The sequence below is a fragment of the Lathyrus oleraceus genome, unplaced genomic scaffold (genome assembly GCF_024323335.1).
Source record: "Lathyrus oleraceus cultivar Zhongwan6 unplaced genomic scaffold, CAAS_Psat_ZW6_1.0 chrUn0038, whole genome shotgun sequence".
In the NCBI taxonomy this organism is placed as follows: domain Eukaryota; kingdom Viridiplantae; phylum Streptophyta; class Magnoliopsida; order Fabales; family Fabaceae; genus Lathyrus; species Lathyrus oleraceus.
In genome coordinates this window covers 170,852-187,106 of record NW_026112429.1, presented here as the reverse complement: position 1 = coordinate 187,106, position 16,255 = coordinate 170,852, and the positions used below count along the sequence as shown (strand labels likewise).

The 16,255-nt window shown below is 33.9% G+C and overlaps 7 non-coding genes across 7 annotated transcripts; all 7 read right to left on the bottom strand.

Annotated features, from left to right (window-relative positions):
• Window positions 1-1,812: 1,812 nt before the first annotated feature.
• On the bottom strand, window positions 1,813-1,882 carry TRNAG-GCC (transfer RNA glycine (anticodon GCC)). The gene has a single exon. It is a non-coding gene; the product is annotated as a tRNA-Gly (tRNA).
• A 2,063-nt stretch (window positions 1,883-3,945) lies between these two features.
• Window positions 3,946-4,016, bottom strand: TRNAG-GCC (transfer RNA glycine (anticodon GCC)). The gene has a single exon. It is a non-coding gene; the product is annotated as a tRNA-Gly (tRNA).
• Window positions 4,017-6,078: 2,062 nt separating this feature from the next.
• On the bottom strand, window positions 6,079-6,149 carry TRNAG-GCC (transfer RNA glycine (anticodon GCC)). The gene has a single exon. It is a non-coding gene; the product is annotated as a tRNA-Gly (tRNA).
• Window positions 6,150-8,213: 2,064 nt separating this feature from the next.
• Window positions 8,214-8,284, bottom strand: TRNAG-GCC (transfer RNA glycine (anticodon GCC)). Its single transcript has one exon. It is a non-coding gene; the product is annotated as a tRNA-Gly (tRNA).
• Window positions 8,285-10,347: 2,063 nt separating this feature from the next.
• TRNAG-GCC (transfer RNA glycine (anticodon GCC)) lies at window positions 10,348-10,418 on the bottom strand. The gene has a single exon. It is a non-coding gene; the product is annotated as a tRNA-Gly (tRNA).
• Window positions 10,419-12,430: 2,012 nt separating this feature from the next.
• TRNAG-GCC (transfer RNA glycine (anticodon GCC)) lies at window positions 12,431-12,501 on the bottom strand. The gene has a single exon. It is a non-coding gene; the product is annotated as a tRNA-Gly (tRNA).
• Window positions 12,502-14,566: 2,065 nt separating this feature from the next.
• Window positions 14,567-14,637, bottom strand: TRNAG-GCC (transfer RNA glycine (anticodon GCC)). Its single transcript has one exon. It is a non-coding gene; the product is annotated as a tRNA-Gly (tRNA).
• Between the last annotated feature and the right edge of the window lie 1,618 nt (window positions 14,638-16,255).

Below are 16,255 nucleotides of genomic sequence, written 5' to 3'. Positions count from 1 at the left end.
TCAAAATCATGTTTAAATTCTAGAACATTAAAACAATAGAATTTTGGAACCTAGATTTTGCATGATAACACATAATAGACATAGCTTCATCTATGATGATGCGATGGATCGTAGAATATACTTTTGCGTCTCTATCTATCTTTTCCCTTTCATTCTTGTCACGACTCGTTCTTTAAGGTAATTAGAATGAGAAACTTTATTGTAAATTAACTTTCACTCTTTCACTTGGATAGTTGAAGTGAATGTGCTCTATATTTCTGCCTCATAATATGATATGTAACTGTAAGATGTTTATTTGTTCTCAAAGATATTAGATCTCTACAATGGAAGAAGAATTGTCCAAAACTTAATATTATAGAATAAATGTATCGATCCATTCTACGGTTGTGAAACCAATGGGTTTAGCGGTGACTTTCTAGGTAAAACAGACAATTGCTTGGGCATTGTTTGAGATACTTGATTACTCGAGTTGCAACATGGAAGTGAATGAGACCAGTCTTGTAAGAAACTTGATGGGTTATTGAACGATGTATGGGATGATAGGTTTTGTTTTGGTATTCTACAATAATGCGTCTATGTTTCTTTAATTTGTACAAATGTCTGGCAATAGAGCCTCACAGTTCCGCAGAAATTTTAGAGAGTTATCAGATGGTGTTGATACAGGTTTGGAGCCTAGAAAGAAGTTGTCACAATGAGATCATGCAAGTATATTATTTGACAAATATAAATTCCTTTGATAGAACGGGAGAATTCAAAGCCAAGAAAGTATTTAAGTTGACCTAATTTTTTGATCTTGAAGGATTCCTGGAGAACTACTTTGAGGGTGCTAAATTAGAAAGTGAATTATCGGCTTGTATCGCATCATACCAATATACTATCAATAATGTGAATGACTAAGGCGAGATTCAGACGCGGCTTGGTGATATTGTGTTGGAACGTGGTTAGCTTCTCATATGTTTCCTACACGCCTCTTTAAGGCCATATATGGATTTAATAAGCTCTCTCACTTTGTTAGGTCTAGACGAGATAGCCACATGGGTTATTTCCATATAAACAACTTCTTGAAGGTTTCCATCTATGAATGTACTTTTTACATCAAGTTTATGTATATTCCAATTGTGCTTTGAGAGTTAGTGTGACTACTAGAATCACACTGGTCATTTTGGATGGAGGGGAGTATGTATCATAGAAATCTAGTCCCTATATTATGTTATACACCTTTGCCACAATATGGCCTTAAATTGTTCAATATACCATCTCTGTCATGCCTGCTTTTTTATGTCCTTTTGCATCCTAATGGTTTTACATGAGGAGGGAGGTCAACTAGTTTTCATATTCCAGTCCTCTCTAGGGCACCCAACTCGACTTGTTTGGTTTTGTTCGAAGTGTCACACTTATAGCCTCGGCATAAGACTTAGGTTCAGTTTGAACATTAATAGACAAGACAAAATGACAAAGAGATGAGGGGCATATAAGATAAAAACATTGAGACGAGATAATATAATTTAAAAAACATCACATCAAAGTATAAAATTAAATCTATAGTAGATAGTGGGTAATGCTTAAATTAAATGTTCATAAACCCTATAATAATGCATAATAATTAAAATGGTCGTGGTTTAAACAAACTAATTCAAAAACAAACAAAAAGAAAAATTAATTCAAACTATGGTGAAAATAATATTATGCTTTTGAGACTGGTAAATGACAATTTAAAATTAAAATAGAGCTCAGGAGTTTACACTTCATCCAAACGAAGGTGACTGGTGAGGTTACCAAACATCACTAATTTGTTCATCATAGCTCTACTTGTGCACCAGCCGGGAATCGAACCCGGTCTGTACCGTGGCAGGGTACTATTCTACCACTAGACCACTGGTGCTTATTGGGATCACTTGCAAAAGATACTACACATGTAACTATGCAAGTCTGTACTATATAATATAACTAATCAATAGTATTTTATATTGCATATGAGTTATGTTGTTATTATTATTATCAACATAATCAAATTTCACTTTACTCTTTCAAAACATGCAAGGTTTAATTTAGTCCCTGAAAAAAAGAACAACAACTTCGAGTCGTTGAGAAGAAAAAGTAAGTTACAGTTTTCAAAATCATGTTTAAATTCTAGAACATTAAAACATTATAAGAATTTTGGAACCTATGATTTTCGCATGATAAACACATTAATAGACATAGCTTCATCTATGATGATGCGATGGATCGTAGAAATATACTTTTGCGTCTCTATCTATCTTCTTTCCCTTTCATTCCTTGTCACGACTCGTTCTTTTTAAGGTAATTAGAATGTGAAACTTTATTGTAAATTAACTTTCACTCTTTCACTTGGATAGTTGAAGTGAATGTGCTCTATATTCTGCCTCATAATATGATATGTATACTGTAAGATGTTTATTTGTTCTCAAAGATATTAGATCTCTACAATGGAAGAAGAATTGTCCAAAACTTAATATTATAGAATAAATGTATCGATCCCATTCTACGGTTGTGAAACCAATGGGTTGTAGCGGTGACTTTCTAGGTAAAAACAGACAATTGCTTGGGCATTGTTTGAGATACTTGATTACTCGAGTTGCAACATGGAAGTGAATGAGACCAGTCTTGTAAAGAAACTTGATGGTTATTGAACGATGTATGGGATGATAGGTTTTGTTTTGGTATTCTACAATAATGCGTCTATGTTTCTTTAATTTGTACAAATGTCTGGCAATAGAGACCTCACAGTCCCGCAGAAATTTTAGAGAGTTATCAGATGGTGTTGATACAGGTTTGGAGCCTAGAAAGAAGTTGTCACAAATGAGATCATGCAATATATTATTTGACAAATATAAATTCCTTTGATAGAACGGGAGAATTCAAAGCCAAGAAAGTATTTAAGTTGACCTAATTTTTTGATCTTGAAGGATTCCTGGAGAACTACTTTGAGGGTGCTAAATTTAGAAAGTGAATTATCGGCTTGTATCGCATCATACCAATATACTATCAATAATGTGAATGACTAAGGCGAGATTCAGACGCGGCTTGGTGATATTGTGTTGGAACGTGGTTAGCTTCTCATATGTTTTCCTACACGCCTCTTTAAGGCCATATATGGATTTAATAAGCTCTCTCACTTTGTTAGGTCTAGACGAGATAGCCACATGGGTTATTTCCATATAAACAACTTCTTGAAGGTTTCCATCTATGAATGTACTTTTTACATCAAGTTTATGTATATTCCAATTGTGCTTTGAGAGTTAGTGTGACTACTAGAATCACACTGGTCATTTTGGATGGAGGGGAGTATGTATCATAGAAATCTAGTCCCTATATTATGTTATACACTTTTGCCACAATATGGCCTTAAATTGTTCAATATACCATCTCTGTCATGCCTGCTTTTTTATGTCCGTTTGCATCCTAATGGTTTTACATGAGGAGGGAGGTCAACTAGTTTTCATATTCCAGTCCTCTCTAGGGCACCCAACTCGACTTGTTTGTTTTGTTCGAAGTGTCACACTTATAGCCTCGGCATAAGACTTAGGTTCAGTTTGAACATTAATAGACAACAAAATGACAAAGAGATGAGGGGCATATAAGATAAAAACATTGAGACGAGATAATATAATTTAAAAAAACATCACATCAAAGTATAAAATTAAATCTATAGTAGATAGTGGGTAATGCTTAAATTAAATGTTCATAAACCCTATATACAATGCATAATAATTAAAATGGTCGTGGTTTAAACAAACTAATTCAAAAACAAACAAAAAAAGAAAAATTTAATTCAAACTATGGTGAAAATATATTATGCTTTTGAGACTGGTAAATGACAATTTAAAATTAAAATAGAGCTCAGGGAGTTTACACTTCATCCAAACGAAGGATGACTGGTGAGGTTACCAAACATCACTAATTTGTTCATCATAGCTCTACTTGTGCACCAGCCGGGAATCGAACCCGGGTCTGTACCGTGGCAGGGTACTATTCTACCACTAGACCACTGGTGCTTATTGGGAGCACTTGCAAAAGATACTACACATGTAACTATGCAAGTCTATACTATATAATATAACTAATCAATAGTATTTTATATTGCATATGAGTTATGTTGTTATTATTATTATCAACATAATCAAATTTCACTTTACTCTTTCAAAACATGCAAGGTTTAATTTAGTCCCTGAAAAAAAGAACAACAACTTCGAGTCGTTGAGAAGAAAAAGTAAGTTACAGTTTTCAAAATCATGTTTAAATTCTAGAACATTAAAACATTATAAGAATTTTGGAACCTATGATTTTCGCATGATAAACACATTAATAGACATAGCTTCATCTATGATGATGCGATGGATCGTAGAATATACTTTTGCGTCTCTATCTATCTTTTCCCTTTCATTCCTTGTCACGACTCGTTCTTTAAGGTAATTAGAATGAGAAACTTTATTGTAAATTAACTTTCACTCTTTCACTTGGATAGTTGAAGTGAATGTGCTCTATATTCTGCCTCATAATATGATATGTATACTGTAAGATGTTTATTTGTTCTCAAAGATATTAGATCTCTATAATGGAAGAAGAATTGTCCAAAACATAATATTATAGAATAAATGTATCGATCCCATTCTACGATTGTGAAACCAATGGGTTGTAGCGGTGACTTTCTAGGTAAAAACAGACAATTGCTTGGGCATTGTTTGAGATACTTGATTACTCGAGTTGCAACATGGAAGTGAATGAGACCAGTCTTGTAAAGAAACTTGATGGGTTATTGAACGATGTATGGGATGATAGGTTTTGTTTTGGTATTCTACAATAATGCGTCTATGTTTCTTTAATTTGTACAAATGTCTGGCAATAGAGCCTCACAGTCCCGCAGAAATTTTAGAGAGTTATCAGATGGTGTTGATACAGGTTTGGAGCCTAGAAAGAAGTTGTCACAAATGAGATCATGCAAGTATATTATTTGACAAATCTAAATTCCTTTGATAGAACGGGAGAATTCAAAGCCAAGAAAGTATTTAAGTTGACCTAATTTTTGATCTTGAAGGATTCCTGGAGAACTACTTTGAGGGTGCTAAATTTAGAAAGTGAATTATCGGCTTGTATCGCATCATACCAATATACTATCAATAATGTGAATGACTAAGGCGAGATTCAGACGCGGCTTGGTGATATTGTGTTGGAACGTGGTTAGCTTCTCATATGTTTTCCTACACGCCTCTTTAAGGCCATATATGGATTTAATAAGCTCTCTCACTTTGTTAGGTCTAGACGAGATAGCCACATGGGTTATTTCCATATAAACAACTTCTTGAAGGTTTCCATCTATGAATGTACTTTTTACATCAAGTTTATGTATATTCCAATTGTGCTTTGAGAGTTAGTGTGACTACTAGAATCACACTGGTCATTTTGGATGGAGGGGAGTATGTATCATAGAAATCTAGTCCCTATATTATGTTATACACTTTTGCCACAATATGGCCTTAAATTGTTCAATATACCATCTCTGTCATGCCTGCTTTTTTATGTCCGTTTGCATCCTAATGGTTTTACATGAGGAGGGAGGTCAACTAGTTTTCATATTCCAGTCCTCTCTAGGGCACCCAACTCGACTTGTTTGGTTTTGTTCGAAGTGTCACACTTATAGCCTCGGCATAAGACTTAGGTTCAGTTTGAACATTAATAGACAAGACAAAATGACAAAGAGATGAGGGGCATATAAGATAAAAACATTGAGACGAGATAATATAATTTAAAAAAACATCACATCAAAGTATAAAATTAAATCTATAGTAGATAGTGGGTAATGCTTAAATTAAATGTTCATAAACCCTATATACAATGCATAATAATTAAAATGGTCGTGGTTTAAACAAACTAATTCAAAAACAAACAAAAAAAGAAAAATTTAATTCAAACTATGGTGAAAATAATATTATGCTTTTGAGACTGGTAAATGACAATTTAAAATTAAAATAGAGCTCAGGGAGTTTACACTTCATCCAAATGAAGGATGACTGGTGAGGTTACCAAACATCACTAATTTGTTCATCATAGCTCTACTTGTGCACCAGCCGGGAATCGAACCCGGGTCTGTACCGTGGCAGGGTACTATTCTACCACTAGACCACTGGTGCTTATTGGGAGCACTTGCAAAAGATACTACACATGTAACTATGCAAGTCTATACTATATAATATAACTAATCAATAGTATTTTATATTGCATATGAGTTATGTTGTTATTATTATTATCAACATAATCAAATTTCACTTTACTCTTTCAAAACATGCAAGGTTTAATTTAGTCCCTGAAAAAAAGAACAACAACTTCGAGTCGTTGAGAAGAAAAAGTAAGTTACAGTTTTCAAAATCATGTTTAAATTCTAGAACATTAAAACATTATAAGAATTTTGGAACCTATGATTTTCGCATGATAAACACATTAATAGACATAGCTTCATCTATGATGATGCGATGGATCGTAGAATATACTTTTGCGTCTCTATCTATCTTTTTCCCTTTCATTCCTTGTCACGACTCGTTCTTTAAGGTAATTAGAATGAGAAACTTTATTGTAAATTAACTTTCACTCTTTCACTTGGATAGTTGAAGTGAATGTGCTCTATATTCTGCCTCATAATATGATATGTATACTGTAAGATGTTTATTTGTTCTCAAAGATATTAGATCTCTATAATGGAAGAAGAATTGTCCAAAACTTAATATTATAGAATAAATGTATCGATCCCATTCTACGGTTGTGAAACCAATGGGTTGTAGCGGTGACTTTCTAGGTAAAAACAGACAATTGCTTGGGCATTGTTTGAGATACTTGATTACTCGAGTTGCAACATGGAAGTGAATGAGACCAGTCTTGTAAAGAAACTTGATGGGTTATTGAACGATGTATGGGATGATAGGTTTTGTTTTGGTATTCTACAATAATGCGTCTATGTTTCTTTAATTTGTACAAATGTCTGGCAATAGAGCCTCACAGTCCCGCAGAAATTTTAGAGAGTTATCAGATGGTGTTGATACAGGTTTGGAGCCTAGAAAGAAGTTGTCACAAATGAGATCATGCAAGTATATTATTTGACAAATCTAAATTCCTTTGATAGAACGGGAGAATTCAAAGCCAAGAAAGTATTTAAGTTGACCTAATTTTTTGATCTTGAAGGATTCCTGGAGAACTACTTTGAGGGTGCTAAATTTAGAAAGTGAATTATCGGCTTGTATCGCATCATACCAATATACTATCAATAATGTGAATGACTAAGGCGAGATTCAGACGCGGCTTGGTGATATTGTGTTGGAACGTGGTTAGCTTCTCATATGTTTTCCTACACGCCTCTTTAAGGCCATATATGGATTTAATAAGCTCTCTCACTTTGTTAGGTCTAGACGAGATAGCCACATGGGTTATTTCCATATAAACAACTTCTTGAAGGTTTCCATCTATGAATGTACTTTTTACATCAAGTTTATGTATATTCCAATTGTGCTTTGAGAGTTAGTGTGACTACTAGAATCACACTGGTCATTTTGGATGGAGGGGAGTATGTATCATAGAAATCTAGTCCCTATATTATGTTATACACTTTTGCCACAATATGGCCTTAAATTGTTCAATATACCATCTCTGTCATGCCTGCTTTTTTATGTCCGTTTGCATCCTAATGGTTTTACATGAGGAGGGAGGTCAACTAGTTTTCATATTCCAGTCCTCTCTAGGGCACCCAACTCGACTTGTTTGGTTTTGTTCGAAGTGTCACACTTATAGCCTCGGCATAAGACTTAGGTTCAGTTTGAACATTAATAGACAAGACAAAATGACAAAGAGATGAGGGGCATATAAGATAAAAACATTGAGACGAGATAATATAATTTAAAAAAACATCACATCAAAGTATAAAATTAAATCTATAGTAGATAGTGGGTAATGCTTAAATTAAATGTTCATAAACCCTATATACAATGCATAATAATTAAAATGGTCGTGGTTTAAACAAACTAATTCAAAAACAAACAAAAAAAGAAAAATTTAATTCAAACTATGGTGAAAATAATATTATGCTTTTGAGACTGGTAAATGACAATTTAAAATTAAAATAGAGCTCAGGGAGTTTACACTTCATCCAAATGAAGGATGACTGGTGAGGTTACCAAACATCACTAATTTGTTCATCATAGCTCTACTTGTGCACCAGCCGGGAATCGAACCCGGGTCTGTACCGTGGCAGGGTACTATTCTACCACTAGACCACTGGTGCTTATTGGGAGCACTTGCAAAAGATACTACACATGTAACTATGCAAGTCTATACTATATAATATAACTAATCAATAGTATTTTATATTGCATATGAGTTATGTTGTTATTATTATTATCAACATAATCAAATTTCACTTTACTCTTTCAAAACATGCAAGGTTTAATTTAGTCCCTGAAAAAAAGAACAACAACTTCGAGTCGTTGAGAAGAAAAAGTAAGTTACAGTTTTCAAAATCATGTTTAAATTCTAGAACATTAAAACATTATAAGAATTTTGGAACCTATGATTTTCGCATGATAAACACATTAATAGACATAGCTTCATCTATGATGATGCGATGGATCGTAGAATATACTTTTGCGTCTCTATCTATCTTTTTCCCTTTCATTCCTTGTCACGACTCGTTCTTTAAGGTAATTAGAATGAGAAACTTTATTGTAAATTAACTTTCACTCTTTCACTTGGATAGTTGAAGTGAATGTGCTCTATATTCTGCCTCATAATATGATATGTATACTGTAAGATGTTTATTGTTCTCAAAGATATTAGATCTCTATAATGGAAGAAGAATTGTCCAAAACATAATATTATAGAATAAATGTATCGATCCCATTCTACGGTTGTGAAACCAATGGGTTGTAGCGGTGACTTTCTAGGTAAAAACAGACAATTGCTTGGGCATTGTTTGAGATACTTGATTACTCGAGTTGCAACATGGAAGTGAATGAGACCAGTCTTGTAAAGAAACTTGATGGGTTATTGAACGATGTATGGGATGATAGGTTTTGCTTTGGTATTCTACAATAATGCATCTATGTTTCTTTAATTTGTACAAATGTCTGGCAATAGAGCCTCACAGTCCCGCAGAAATTTTAGAGAGTTATCAGATGGTGTTGATACAGGTTTGGAGCCTAGAAAGAAGTTGTCACAAATGAGATCATGCAAGTATATTATTTGACAAATATAAATTCCTTTGATAGAACGGGAGAATTCAAAGCCAAGAAAGTATTTAAGTTTACCTAATTTTTTGATCTTGAAGGATTCCTGGAGAACTACTTTGAGGGTGCTAAATTTAGAAAGTGAATTATCGGCTTGTATCGCATCATACCAATATACTATCAATAATGTGAATGACTAAGGCGAGATTCAGACGCGGCTTGGTGATATTGTGTTGGAACGTGGTTAGCTTCTCATATGTTTTCCTACACGCCTCTTTAAGGCCATATATGGATTTAATAAGCTCTCTCACTTTGTTAGGTCTAGACGAGATAGCCACATGGGTTATTTCCATATAAACAACTTCTTGAAGGTTTCCATCTATGAATGTACTTTTTACATCAAGTTTATGTATATTCCAATTGTGCTTTGAGAGTTAGTGTGACTACTAGAATCACACTGGTCATTTTGGATGGAGGGGAGTATGTATCATAGAAATCTAGTCCCTATATTATGTTATACACTTTTGCCACAATATGGCCTTAAATTGTTCAATATACCATCTCTGTCATGCCTGCTTTTTTATGTCCGTTTGCGTCCTAATGGTTTTACATGAGGAGGGAGGTCAACTAGTTTTCATATTCCAGTCCTCTCTAGGGCACCCAACTCGACTTGTTTGGTTTTGTTCGAAGTGTCACACTTATAGCCTCGGCATAAGACTTAGGTTCAGTTTGAACATTAATAGACAAGACAAAATGACAAAGAGATGAGGGGCATATAAGATAAAAACATTGAGACGAGATAATATAATTTAAAAAAACATCACATCAAAGTATAAAATTAAATCTATAGTAGATAGTGGGTAATGCTTAAATTAAATGTTCATAAACCCTATATACAATGCATAATAATTAATATGGTCGTGGTTTAAACAAACTAATTCAAAAACAAACAAAAAAAGAAAAATTTAATTCAAACTATGGTGAAAATAATATTATGCTTTTGAGACTGGTAAATGACAATTTAAAATTAAAATAGAGCTCAGGGAGTTTACACTTCATCCAAATGAAGGATGACTGGTGAGGTTACCAAACATCACTAATTTGTTCATCATAGCTCTACTTGTGCACCAGCCGGGAATCGAACCCGGGTCTGTACCGTGGCAGGGTACTATTCTACCACTAGACCACTGGTGCTTATTGGGAGCACTTGCAAAAGATACTACACATGTAACTATGCAAGTCTATACTATATAATATAACTAATCAATAGTATTTTATATTGCATATGAGTTATGTTGTTATTATTATTATCAACATAATCAAATTTCACTTTACTCTTTCAAAACATGCAAGGTTTAATTTAGTCCCTGAAAAAAAGAACAACAACTTCGAGTCGTTGAGAAGAAAAAGTAAGTTACAGTTTTCAAAATCATGTTTAAATTCTAGAACATTAAAACATTATAAGAATTTTGGAACCTATGATTTTCGCATGATAAACACATTAATAGACATAGCTTCATCTATGATGATGCGATGGATCGTAGAATATACTTTTGCGTCTCTATCTATCTTTTTCCCTTTCATTCCTTGTCACGACTCGTTCTTTAAGGTAATTAGAATGAGAAACTTTATTGTAAATTAACTTTCACTCTTTCACTTGGATAGTTGAAGTGAATGTGCTCTATATTCTGCCTCATAATATGATATGTATACTGTAAGATGTTTATTGGTTCTCAAAGATATTAGATCTCTATAATGGAAGAAGAATTGTCCAAAACATAATATTATAGAATAAATGTATCGATCCCATTCTACGGTTGTGAAACCAATGGGTTGTAGCGGTGACTTTCTAGGTAAAAACAGACAATTGCTTGGGCATTGTTTGAGATACTTGATTACTCGAGTTGCAACATGGAAGTGAATGAGACCAGTCTTGTAAAGAAACTTGATGGGTTATTGAACGATGTATGGGATGATAGGTTTTGCTTTGGTATTCTACAATAATGCGTCTATGTTTCTTTAATTTGTACAAATGTCTGGCAATAGAGCCTCACAGTCCCGCAGAAATTTTAGAGAGTTATCAGATGGTGTTGATACAGGTTTGGAGCCTAGAAAGAAGTTGTCACAAATGAGATCATGCAAGTATATTATTTGACAAATATAAATTCCTTTGATAGAACGGGAGAATTCAAAGCCAAGAAAGTATTTAAGTTGACCTAATTTTTTGATCTTGAAGGATTCCTGGAGAACTACTTTGAGGGTGCTAAATTAGAAAGTGAATTATCGGCTTGTATCGCATCATACCAATATACTATCAATAATGTGAATGACTAAGGCGAGATTCAGACGCGGCTTGGTGATATTGTGTTGGAACGTGGTTAGCTTCTCATATGTTTTCCTACACGCCTCTTTAAGGCCATATATGGATTTAATAAGCTCTCTCACTTTGTTAGGTCTAGACGAGATAGCCACATGGGTTATTTCCATATAAACAACTTCTTGAAGGTTTCCATCTATGAATGTACTTTTTACATCAAGTTTATGTATATTCCAATTGTGCTTTGAGAGTTAGTGTGACTACTAGAATCACACTGGTCATTTTGGATGGAGGGGAGTATGTATCATAGAAATCTAGTCCCTATATTATGTTATACACTTTTGCCACAATATGGCCTTAAATTGTTCAATATACCATCTCTGTCATGCCTGCTTTTTTATGTCCGTTTGCATCCTAATGGTTTTACATGAGGAGGGAGGTCAACTAGTTTTCATATTCCAGTCCTCTCTAGGGCACCCAACTCGACAGGTTCAGTTTGAACATTAATAGACAAGACAAAATGACAAAGAGATGAGGGGCATATAAGATAAAAACATTGAGACGAGATAATATAATTTAAAAAACATCACATCAAAGTATAAAATTAAATCTATAGTAGATAGTGGGTAATGCTTAAATTAAATGTTCATAAACCCTATATACAATGCATAATAATTAAAATGGTCGTGGTTTAAACAAACTAATTCAAAAACAAACAAAAAAAGAAAAATTTAATTCAAACTATGGTGAAAATAATATTATGCTTTTGAGACTGGTAAATGACAATTTAAAATTAAAATAGAGCTCAGGGAGTTTACACTTCATCCAAATGAAGGATGACTGGTGAGGTTACCAAACATCACTAATTTGTTCATCATAGCTCTACTTGTGCACCAGCCGGGAATCGAACCCGGGTCTGTACCGTGGCAGGGTACTATTCTACCACTAGACCACTGGTGCTTATTGGGAGCACTTGCAAAAGATACTACACATGTAACTATGCAAGTCTATACTATATAATATAACTAATCAATAGTATTTTATATTGCATATGAGTTATGTTGTTATTATTATTATCAACATAATCAAATTTCACTTTACTCTTTCAAAACATGCAAGGTTTAATTTAGTCCCTGAAAAAAAGAACAACAACTTCGAGTCGTTGAGAAGAAAAAGTAAGTTACAGTTTTCAAAATCATGTTTAAATTCTAGAACATTAAAACATTATAAGAATTTTGGAACCTATGATTTTCGCATGATAAACACATTAATAGACATAGCTTCATCTATGATGATGCGATGGATCGTAGAAATATACTTTTGCGTCTCTATCTATCTTTTTCCCTTTCATTCCTTGTCACGACTCGTTCTTTAAGGTAATTAGAATGAGAAACTTTATTGTAAATTAACTTTCACTCTTTCACTTGGATAGTTGAAGTGAATGTGCTCTATATTCTGCCTCATAATATGATATGTATACTGTAAGATGTTTATTGGTTCTCAAAGATATTAGATCTCTATAATGGAAGAAGAATTGTCCAAAACATAATATTATAGAATAAATGTATCGATCCCATTCTACGGTTGTGAAACCAATGGGTTGTAGCGGTGACTTTCTAGGTAAAAACAGACAATTGCTTGGGCATTGTTTGAGATACTTGATTACTCGAGTTGCAACATGGAAGTGAATGAGACCAGTCTTGTAAAGAAACTTGATGGGTTATTGAACGATGTATGGGATGATAGGTTTTGTTTTGGTATTCTACAATAATGCGTCTATGTTTCTTTAATTTGTACAAATGTCTGGCAATAGAGCCTCACAGTCCCGCAGAAATTTTAGAGAGTTATCAGATGGTGTTGATACAGGTTTGGAGCCTAGAAAGAAGTTGTCACAAATGAGATCATGCAAGTATATTATTTGACAAATATAAATTCCTTTGATAGAACGGGAGAATTCAAAGCCAAGAAAGTATTTAAGTTGACCTAATTTTTTGATCTTGAAGGATTCCTGGAGAACTACTTTGAGGGTGCTAAATTTAGAAAGTGAATTATCGGCTTGTATCGCATCATACCAATATACTATCAATAATGTGAATGACTAAGGCGAGATTCAGACGCGGCTTGGTGATATTGTGTTGGAACGTGGTTAGCTTCTCATATGTTTTCCTACACGCCTCTTTAAGGCCATATATGGATTTAATAAGCTCTCTCACTTTGTTAGGTCTAGACGAGATAGCCACATGGGTTATTTCCATATAAACAACTTCTTGAAGGTTTCCATCTATGAATGTACTTTTTACATCAAGTTTATGTATATTCCAATTGTGCTTTGAGAGTTAGTGTGACTACTAGAATCACACTGGTCATTTTGGATGGAGGGGAGTATGTATCATAGAAATCTAGTCCCTATATTATGTTATACACTTTTGCCACAATATGGCCTTAAATTGTTCAATATACCATCTCTGTCATGCCTGCTTTTTTATGTCCGTTTGCATCCTAATGGTTTTACATGAGGAGGGAGGTCAACTAGTTTTCATATTCCAGTCCTCTCTAGGGCACCCAACTCGACTTGTTTGGTTTTGTTCGAAGTGTCACACTTATAGCCTCGGCATAAGACTTAGGTTCAGTTTGAACATTAATAGACAAGACAAAATGACAAAGAGATGAGGGGCATATAAGATAAAAACATTGAGACGAGATAATATAATTTAAAAAAACATCACATCAAAGTATAAAATTAAATCTATAGTAGATAGTGGGTAATGCTTAAATTAAATGTTCATAAACCCTATATACAATGCATAATAATTAAAATGGTCGTGGTTTAAACAAACTAATTCAAAAACAAACAAAAAAAGAAAAATTTAATTCAAACTATGGTGAAAATAATATTATGCTTTTGAGACTGGTAAATGACAATTTAAAATTAAAATAGAGCTCAGGGAGTTTACACTTCATCCAAATGAAGGATGACTGGTGAGGTTACCAAACATCACTAATTTGTTCATCATAGCTCTACTTGTGCACCAGCCGGGAATCGAACCCGGGTCTGTACCGTGGCAGGGTACTATTCTACCACTAGACCACTGGTGCTTATTGGGAGCACTTGCAAAAGATACTACACATGTAACTATGCAAGTCTATACTATATAATATAACTAATCAATAGTATTTTATATTGCATATGAGTTATGTTGTTATTATTATTATCAACATAATCAAATTTCACTTTACTCTTTCAAAACATGCAAGGTTTAATTTAGTCCCTGAAAAAAAGAACAACAACTTCGAGTCGTTGAGAAGAAAAAGTAAGTTACAGTTTTCAAAATCATGTTTAAATTCTAGAACATTAAAACATTATAAGAATTTTGGAACCTATGATTTTCGCATGATAAACACATTAATAGACATAGCTTCATCTATGATGATGCGATGGATCGTAGAATATACTTTTGCGTCTCTATCTATCTTTTTCCCTTTCATTCCTTGTCACGACTCGTTCTTTAAGGTAATTAGAATGAGAAACTTTATTGTAAATTAACTTTCACTCTTTCACTTGGATAGTTGAAGTGAATGTGCTCTATATTCTGCCTCATAATATGATATGTATACTGTAAGATGTTTATTTGTTCTCAAAGATATTAGATCTCTACAATGGAAGAAGAATTGTCCAAAACTTAATATTATAGAATAAATGTATCGATCCCATTCTACGGTTGTGAAACCAATGGGTTGTAGCGGTGACTTTCTAGGTAAAAACAGACAATTGCTTGGGCATTGTTTGAGATACTTGATTACTCGAGTTGCAACATGGAAGTGAATGAGACCAGTCTTGTAAAGAAACTTGATGGGTTATTGAACGATGTATGGGATGATAGGTTTTGTTTTGGTATTCTACAATAATGCGTCTATGTTTCTTTAATTTGTACAAATGTCTGGCAATAGAGCCTCACAGTCCCGCAGAAATTTTAGAGAGTTATCAGATGGTGTTGATACAGGTTTGGAGCCTAGAAAGAAGTTGTCACAAATGAGATCATGCAAGTATATTATTTGACAAATATAAATTCCTTTGATAGAACGGGAGAATTCAAAGCCAAGAAAGTATTTAAGTTGACCTAATTTTTTGATCTTGAAGGATTCCTGGAGAACTACTTTGAGGGTGCTAAATTTAGAAAGTGAATTATCGGCTTGTATCGCATCATACCAATATACTATCAATAATGTGAATGACTAAGGCGAGATTCAGACGCGGCTTGGTGATATTGTGTTGGAACGTGGTTAGCTTCTCATATGTTTTCCTACACGCCTCTTTAAGGCCATATATGGATTTAATAAGCTCTCTCACTTTGTTAGGTCTAGACGAGATAGCCACATGGGTTATTTCCATATAAACAACTTCTTGAAGGTTTCCATCTATGAATGTACTTTTTACATCAAGTTTATGTATATTCCAATTGTGCTTTGAGAGTTAGTGTGACTACTAGAATCACACTGGTCATTTTGGATGGAGGGGAGTATGTATCATAGAAATCTAGTCCCTATATTATGTTATACACTTTTGCCACAATATGGCCTTAAATTGTTCAATATACCATCTCTGTCATGCCTGCTTTTTTATGTCCGTTTGCATCCTAATGGTTTTACATGAGGAGGGAGGTCAACTAGTTTTCATATTCCAGTCCTCTCTAGGGCACCCAACTCGACTTGTTTG